A 9,853-nucleotide genomic window follows, 5' to 3' on the forward strand; every position below is an offset into this window, starting at 1 on the left:
TGAATGACTTGATTATCTCTTTTAATTCAATAGATCTTTTTAATTATATATACAGGGCTATTTCATAAGTAATTAATCCGCACATCGTTGTTTTGTTTTTAAAAAGAGAGTAACAATTCAATTAAAGAAATCATTCATTCAGTTGTGGATATGTCGAATTAATTAAGGATTATATCTCAATTAGATAATTACTCTCACTAACATAATTATTGCACGCATCAATTTAATTAATGATATCATTAATTCAATAGAAGAGAGCAATAATCCATTTATTGCGCACATTAAGTGATGTTAGCATTAATGAATTATTGCTCTCTTCAATTGAATTGTAGCATGCATTAATTCTATTGTTGGTATCATTAAATTATAATTCATTTGAGGAGAGCAACAATTAAATTATTGTGTGCATCAATTCAGCGGAATAAATAATGATATCAATAATTCAATTCAAATGAAGATATCATTAATTATTTGAAGAGATCTTTGATTGCAATGTTGCGTGCATGAAATGAATTAATAATATCTTCAAATAATTAAAGATATCTTCAAATATCTGAGTTTGTTATTTTGGCGCTCCATAGATCTAAAACTATTCCTAGTGGACTCCAGTGCTTTCTGACTCAAGACATCATACCAGTTCTTGCCACAAATGAATCTCACCATACAAGTGATCTAGCCACCTCTCTTTTAATCTCTTCATAGTATTCATATATGTATGAGGATTTTTCTCCTTGAAAAGGTGATATTTAAAAATTTGTCACTCTTTAAGGAATTTTATGATCCCCTAATAGTATGTACATGTACCATGGTAATTTCTGAACTGTTTGGTGAAAATGTTGACAATCAAGAATCAGTCACTGGTTATTCATGTGAAATTTAGCTATCTCATATGAATAAACTCTTGATTATTTTACTACAATGTACCATATTAACCAATTTCGGAAATAATTCCTTATTTGTCTTAAATTTTAATTTGATATATAGATCGAGCAAACTGAAACGATAAACCAAAGTTCACATTGAACACCAGTGAGGCAATCATATACAAATATCAAATTCATATATTATAGAATTCATTAAGATATTTGAATTATTCTAATCTTTTAATGTTTCATGGTAGCAATGAAAACAGCAGGTCTTTTATTCTCAGTCATATATTTTATTATATAACAGGGGATATTACATGTACAATTAGTAAATATATATACATCATATATGTAATTGCATGTGCGAGAAAAATGTATACATACATACATAAGTAATTTAACCACAGACATATCCATAAATTTACATTTAATACATTGAATGAATTGAATATGTCCTTTGATTAAATAATCAACAAAGATGGATCCATATGATAATACATGTATTTGTAAAAGAAAAAAAGGAGTTCCATTTCTCATACAAATGATATAGGTAGAAATATCAAAATCAACAAGAGGTCCATGGGCCACATCGCTCACCTGAGTCATCTTGGCCCTGCTGTTTTGATTTTTAAATGCTATTTTATCAATCTTTATTCTCATGAATAATGTGACCCAAACCTAGCTCTAAAGAACACAACATTACTAAAATGAAATCATATAAGACAAAGATATGACTAGCATGATATTGCTGTTCTGGATAAGACCAAGGTAAAAAGTCGTAGGTCTTGGTATGATATGAAAGACCTTGCCATAAGTAATCAATATACAAAACATAAAAGCCCTATCTAAAATAGTCCTGGATATACTTAATATGTTATACTTTCTTAAAAGTATGTCAAACTCAGAATTCAGGGTCACAAGGTCAAATAACATAATATGATTGATTGTTTTAACTGTTTTCCGCCACACTCAACAATTTTTCAGTTATCTGGTGGTGCCCAGTTTTTATTGGTGGAAGAGAGAACCCAGATACAATGTACCTGGGAAGAGACCACCGACCTTCCGAGAGTAAACTGGGAAATTTTCTCAATTACCGGTGCTAGCAGGATTCAAACCCGTGCCAACCAGAGGTGAGAGGCTCCTCAACAAGATGAAAGGTTTTATCATAAGAAATTCATAATATATAATATATATGAAAGATCTACTTTAAACACAATGTAGTTCAGGACATACTGAATAGGTCAGATTTGTTTTGCCATAAAAATTGTATATACAAGATATGAAAGCCCTAGCTTAAATAGTTCAAGAGATATCTTTAAAGAATTTTCCTTTATATCAGCTAGCATATAAAACTTTGACCCCCTATTGTTACCACACCATAACTCCCGGGGAAATGATTTGAACAAACTTGAATATGCACTATGTCAAGAAGGTTTAATGTAAATTTGTGTGCTTCATACTAAATTTGAAAAGAATTCCGTTATTTGAATCGTAGATTGATCGCTGTGCGGTATCTTCATCTTTCAGTTATAGAATTTAGTTAAAAATGTTCAATTGTTAATGTCGACGGACTACAACAGATGCAGATCAATAGCAATATGTCATCTGAGTTTACTCAAGTGACCTAAAATTGTATAATTTTTCTAAAGCTTTTGAAAATTGATAATGCTATAAAAGCCTAGTCTGATCCCTTACACCCCATTTCAATAGTTAAGCGTAAAAACAGACTGGTGGGGATGGGGACCAAACTTAAGAAAGCTGTGAGATTAGTTCAATATTCAAACCTACAGTATTTGAATAATAAGTATTTAACCCAACTGGGATGATTTCATCCTAAATATTTCACTAAAAATATTTGTGAGGATATTAGTTCACACAGACATTATGTTTCAAAATGAGTATGAGTATGGAAATGAACTGGGGTTCAAATTGAATGGCTACTTAACATGGCTACATCAACAAAGAAATTGAAATCACTTGAAGCTGTTTTGGGGTTATATGTGGGTTTAGAAAATATTTGAAAGTATGTTTGGAAACAAGTATAGTGGGAAAATATGTTGGGAATTATTTAATATTAAATTCATGAGACAGCGATGCAGGAATGCAGTGATAGAGGGACTTAAACATGCACTTTTTTTCTCTGCCATAAATTGAAGTTTTTTTTATAAGGGGTTCATCTGAAGCTCTCTTTTCAAAGAGCTACGGTTCTGCATCTAGTTTTTGAGGAGAAGATTTTAAAAGATTTTCCTTGTATATATTTCACATGTAAAACTTAAATCCCCTATTGTGACCCCCACCCTACCCCTGTGAGCTTTTTACAAACTTGAATATGCACTATATATGAATGTAAAACTTTGATTCTCTATTGTGACCCCACCCTACCCCCAGAGACCATGATTTGCACAAAACAGGAACCTTTCGTGTGAATTCAACTTTCCTGGTCCAGTGGTTCTTGAAAAGGTTTTTTAAATGACCCCACCCTATTTTTGCATTTCCATGATTATTTCCTTTTTGAAGGGTGCATGACCCTTTATATGAACAAACTTGAATACCCTTTATCTATTGATGATGCATACCAAGTTTGATTGAAACTGGCCCAGTGGTTCACTCTGGAGAAGAAAATGAAAATGTGAAAAGTTTATAAACAGACAGACGACAGGCAAAGGTGATCAGAAAAGCTCACTTGAGCCTTTGGCTCAGGTGAGCCAAAAAAGTATACAAACATGTTTAATGTTAAACTTGTTTGTTTTATTGCTAAACAGCTCCATTGCCAGCATCTACCCTTACTGAGCTTCCAGTGTCAGACCTTGATATCAATCATCATCACTCATTTTGACTATCCAGGCCAAATTAATCTTTTTGCAAGGGTGAGGCCTGGCTGTCCTGTCGAGGTTGAAGTTTGTACTTCCACACTTGGCGACCCAGTGGATTGATCCTATCCAATCCTGTAAACTCTAGGTCTTGTTCTAGGATCTCATCCCATGTCAGCTTTGGTCTACCTATGAAGTTCTTTTCTGTTGATAACGATGCATAACATTCTGACAAATCTGCAAAAATATTTAGAGAAGTGATTAGTAAAAGGTCTTCATAGAAATAGCAATAAATGTATAAATAGATAAAAATCATAATTTCTATTTCTACAAAGTAAGTGTTTATCAAATGATCAGCTGTAAACTACCTAGGCTGTGTCAAGCTGAATGAGCTAGTTTGTGCAGAACGAACAAAAATTACACCAAACACAGCGACACCTTTTGGAAATTTTATTTTTACAAACTTGAATCTGCACTACAGAGCTGTATGTCAGGAAGTTTTCATGTAAATGTAAACTGCTCTGGCCTAATGGTTCTTGAAAATTCTCTATACTTATTTGAATGTAAAACTTTGATCTCCTATTGTGGCCTCGGCCAACCTTCCCTGGGAGGCATGATTATGACAAACTTGAATCTGCACTATTTCAGGAAGCCTTTACGTAAATTTGTATTTTACTGGCCTTGTTATTTTCCTACTTCTTGTGAAGATTTTCCCTATATATTTGTACATGTAAAACTTTGATCACCTAGTGTGGCCCTATTCTACCCCAGGGGGTCATGATTTGAACAAACTTCAATCTACACTTGTCCGGAAGCTTTCATGTAACTTTCACATCATCTGGCCCAGTGGTTCTTTAGAAGAAGATTTTTAAATGACCCCACCCTATTTTTGCAATTTTGTAATTAGATCTTCCCTTTGAAAGGGGGTGTGGCCCTTTATTTGAACAAACTTGAAAGCCCTTCACCAAGGATGCTTTTTGTCAAGTTAGGTTGAAATTGGCCCAGTGGTTCTTGAGAAGAAGTCAGAAATGTGAAAGTTTACAGACAGACGGACAACAGGGAAAAAGAATGTTCAACTTCAGTGTTACATGAAAATGTACTTCAAAATCACTCAACAACAATTATAATATTGCTGTATGGAAATTTTCTGTCCAAAGAAAACAATGTAAAAAAAATGATGTAATCTACACTCTACAGCAACATGTGAGAATAATGAACGTGAAATATATATTCTGAAAAAAAAAACAAGAGATGTTTGTAAAACACATATGCCCCCCATGGTGCAAAATTGAAAAGGGTTATACACACACCTCATTTAATTGATAGTATTATCATCAATTCAAAATATTGAGCAGACAATATCTTCCTATGTCAAGAGTGAATTGACCATGTGACCTAAAATTCAATAGGGGTCATCTACTCCATATGCTGTACCAGTGTACCAAGTTTGGTACGTGTCAATCAAACAAATAATTCTTAAAATATAGGAGACAATATATTACTATGTCCAATTCAACTTTTGACTTTTGACCTCAAAATCAATATGGGTCATCCTCTCCTGAAGATGTACCAGTGTACTAAGTTTGATGTCTGTCAAGTAAAAGGGTTATCAAGATATTGAGTGGACAGTATATTACTATGTCCAGTTTGACCCTTGACCTTTGACCATGTGACCTCAAAATCAATAGGAGTCATCTTCTCCTGAATATACACCAGTGTACTATTTAAAGTTTGATGTCTGTCAAGCAAAGGGTTCTGAAGATATTGAGCAGACAGTATATTCCAATGTCCAGGTTGACCCTTGATCTTTAAACATGTGACCTCAAAATCAATAGGGATCATCTTCTCCTGAAGATGTACCAGTGTACCAAGTTTGATGTCTGTCAAGCAAAGGGTTCTCAAGATATTGAACGGACAGTATATTCCTATGTCCAGTTTGACCCTTGACCTTTGCTCATGTGACCTCAAAATCATTAAGGGTCATCTTCTCCTGAAGATGTACCAGTGTAACAAGTTTGATGTCTGTCAAGAAAAGGGTTCTCAATATATTGAACGGACAGTATATTCCTATGTCCAGTTGACCCTTGACCTTTGACCACGTGACCTCAAAATCAATAGGGGTCATCTTCTCCTGAAGACGTACTAGTGTACCAAGTTTGATGTCTGTCAAGCAAAGGGTTCTCAAGATATTGAACGGACAGTATATTCCTATGTCCAGTTGACCCTTGACCATGTGACCTCAAAATCAATAGGGGTCATCTTCTTCTGAAGATGTACTGGTGTACCAAGTTTGATGTCTGTCAAGCAAAGGGTTCTCTAGACATTGAATGGTCAGTATATTCCCATGCCCAGTTTGACCCTTGACCTTTGACCATATGACCTTAAAATCAATAGGGGTCATCTACTCCTTAGGATGTACCAGTGTGCCAAGTTTGATGTCTTTCAAGCAAAGGGTTCTCAAGATATTGAGCGGACATTATATTCCTATGTCCAGAGTAGATTGACCCTTGACCTTTGACCTTTTGACCTGAAAAACAATAAGGATCCTCTTCTACTCATAACTAACCAGGGTTTGACACTAAGGCACGTCCGACCGACCGAGTCTACTAAATGATAGGTCCGGTCGGGTAAAATGTTGATTTACTAGTCCGACTGGTCATGTTGAAAAAATAAACAAGAAACTTTATTTTAAACCATAAGATATCTTATTTTTAACTTTAAAAAATAACTGTAAAGAGTTTGCGAGCAATTTTGAACCGCGTGATGACAAAATCTCTATTTTTAGTTCGAATACATAGTCGCTGTCGGAAGTGATGTTTTACGACATTTACTCTTTGTTAATGGGTGTAAAGTTATATTTCGGATAAATATATATAAACTGAATTTATTTTCATTTGAAAAAAAACCCAGTTTATTTTAATTGAATATAAGAAAGTGTCTATCACAGGGATCAAAATTAACTTTTTTCACCACTAGCAAATTTTAGCTAGTGGATTATTTTCCAACTAGCAAAATTGAGCTTTTACTAGCATTTTTCAATCGATTACTGTTTTACATGAATTTAAGAAAACAAGCATGTCTCTTTATCAAAATTTTGGGAAAATCTTTTAAAATCTCCTTTAAAGTGCAATAATAAAAATAAGATTGCGAATTCTTTCATTTAAAATTCAATGAATTATCAGACAACATACATGGTGCGGGTCATATGGTACACTTGTGCGGCGTACTCGCTGTCCAGAGATCTACCACCTATTAACAGCATCATGTGGATTGAAATCTTGAAGACTGTTTGCGCCAATTTAAACTATATGTTCAAAACTTTTGGAAATTTCATCTAAAAAAATTCTAGTTGAAAAGAAAACCCCGCGAACTCGAAGTGTATGACTATAGAGTACAGAAGGACACTGCGTGAAATGGTGACACACTGTCATGTGTTGTTTTATATAGACACGGACGAGATCAATATGCTTGCTATTTAAATCAGACGTCTCTGAGACATCCGAAGTGTGTATGAAGTAGGCCATCGACTGAGATGACCTTGGCCTTAGTTATTTATTCGATCCACGTTTACTTTTTCAATACTTGTATATTCATTCTGTAAAGAGTTTCTATGCACAAGACAAGATTATTGTAAACTTCAAAGTACAGCCAATAAACCGAGGAAATCCGGGAAAAAGATTGGGGTTTTTTCACTCGCAAAAAGTTGCGATCACTTGTGATTTTTTACTTGCAAATTCAATTTTTAACTCGCATTTAGCGAGTATTTCCCCTTAATTTCGTTGCCTGTATCAAATGAATAAATTAAATCGTAAATAGCCATTTTTCGTTGTTGACACATGTGCGGGAATGTCTCGACTTCTCGTCCTCAAGGAAGGATGTTCCGAGAAAAAAAAAGGAGTAGATTGGGAAGTTTGAAAATAAAAGCACCAAATTGAATGACGAGACTAAAGATGTTTTTGAGACAATTAAGTACGTTTTAGTTTAAACTTAACGTTTGTCATTTGAATTAAGTACTTAAATATGGAGAAACCATCAGGGTTTCTTTTCTCTGGAAAGTTGGTCAGGGCTAGTGGATGTAAGGTCAGGTCTAGTAAATATTATTTGAAGTAGCCCGACTGGTCTAGTGCTCAAGAAAGTAAATGTCAAACCCTGCTAACCCACATATGAAATATCATTATCATCAAGTGAATGGTTCTCAAGATATTGAGCGGACAACACATGGTCTACAGACCGACCGACCGACCAACAGGTGCAAAACAATATGCCCCCTCTTTTTCAAAGGGGGGCATAAAAATAAACTCCAACCACCTGCCCATTTTTATTTCCAAACAAAGATGAAAATCTAAAAAATAATTTTATGACTAGGCCAAAATAAAAAATGTGTTTGTTTCAGGTCGCCTGCCCGACCCTAAATATATCCACCGACCCTATCAATTTTTTTCAATTTTCCGATTTCAATTCATCGATATACGAACTATTACCCGAAATGCCAAGACATCTATAATTGTAATATTAAAACTCCATCATATACTGTGTATTTTGTCAATTAAACATTGTGCTCTGAACCCATTTTTTATCTGTTAAACACATTATATTACAACTTTAACTATAAAATTTTCATTGATTCGAAGGCACTTATTTATTTTTATAAAAAAAAAATATTTAAAAAAAAATAAAATAAACCTACCTACCAACCCTTTTTTTAAAAATCAGAGGCGACCAAAAACAAACATTTTTTTTTTGGCCCTATGTGGCCTAAAATATTTTGTATACTTACTAATTTCAAAACTCGAAAGGAAATGTTATCCATGTGAAGCCATCGTGCTCTGTTCATCCTCTGGGGAAGACAATTAATTCTTTGATTTGCAGTTTGTGTCATGACTACACCATGATATCTTCTAATCTCGTCATACTATCAGAAAGTAATTTTGGCAGTTGGCAAGTGTGTCAATGGTGTTACTTCTTCATGATCAGATCTTCTATACTGTGTCATATTCAGCATAAAGTAACAATTAAGGGCTATCATCTAGTTCTGAGGTACTGAGGAAGGGCTGTTTTTCTCAACACATAGCCTTTCTTCTGGTATTCTTAGGGATACTTTATTCATCTTTTAATTACATTTCCTTCTTGGAGATTAAAAGTTGAAGACCACTGAAAGAAAAAGAAGTGATTTAATGAATTCCATGTAGTTTATCGAATGTGCTGACCAGAATATTATCTAACTGTAGCCCCCCCCCCCAAAAAGCATGCAATGTCATACATGTATCTGAAATCAATACTTATAAAAATTAATTAAAATTAAAATCTTCAAATATACAATCTTGTTACACATCTCCTATATTTTTCACTTACGATAACTCTGAATTTTTAATAAGTGCGTCCTTTTGTCCACAAACTTTTAACAACCCCTCATAAACAATTTACAAATATGATATCAGAAATAATAATTTAAAAATTATCCTGTTGTTCATAGATGCATGCCATCAACATTAAGAGTATAACAAATAACAAAAGCTCTCCTGACATTGTGCCATTCTGAAAGAAATGAGGTGCTTATACCCCCAAAGGCAGGGGGGTAACCCAGAATTGTGTCTAGAGAGCGGAATAATATATTTATGGAATTAACCAAAAAATTAGTAATAATTTTTTTTCAGCTATGAATTCATGTTAAATAAAGTGCACCGCCATGGCACATGATACGCCCGTCACATATTGTTAACAGTATAGATAGTACCCATTAAAACATTTTTTTTTTATATCACCTTAATTAAATGTCACAGTGACCTTAAAGTAGGATGCGACACACCTTCTACCTAAGATGCATTAGTTGACCAATTTTGGTGATTCTAGGTCTAATAGTTTTCAAGTTATGAGCCGGACAAGTTTTTGCCATATATGGCCATATCTTCTTAATGAAAAGTCACAGTGACCTGGTTTTAATGTGCGACACACCTTCTACCCAAGATGTATCTACAGACAAAGTTTGATGATTCTAGGCCTTGTAGTATTTAAGTTACGGGTCGGACACGAAAAAGCTAACAGACGGATGGACAGACATGCCATACCATAATACGTCCCGTCTTAAGACGGGCGTATAAAAATTGGTCATGGTAGCTCAGTGGTAACACAGTCTTCGACATTAACCAGTGGCCTGATGCCCGAGGCCAGTAAAATCGG

General features: G+C 34.3%; 1 long non-coding RNA gene across 1 annotated transcript; it reads right to left on the reverse strand.

The window, feature by feature from the left end:
- Window positions 1-1,138: 1,138 nt before the first annotated feature.
- Window positions 1,139-9,123, reverse strand: LOC130047799 (uncharacterized). The gene is made up of 2 exons (XR_008796615.1): window positions 8,454-9,123; window positions 1,139-3,913 (listed from the first exon to the last, which is right to left on the reverse strand). It is a non-coding gene; the product is annotated as an uncharacterized LOC130047799 (long non-coding RNA).
- Window positions 9,124-9,853: the final 730 nt, after the last annotated feature.

Source organism: Ostrea edulis, chromosome 7, assembly GCF_947568905.1.
Source record: "Ostrea edulis chromosome 7, xbOstEdul1.1, whole genome shotgun sequence".
Lineage (NCBI taxonomy): Eukaryota > Metazoa > Mollusca > Bivalvia > Ostreida > Ostreidae > Ostrea > Ostrea edulis.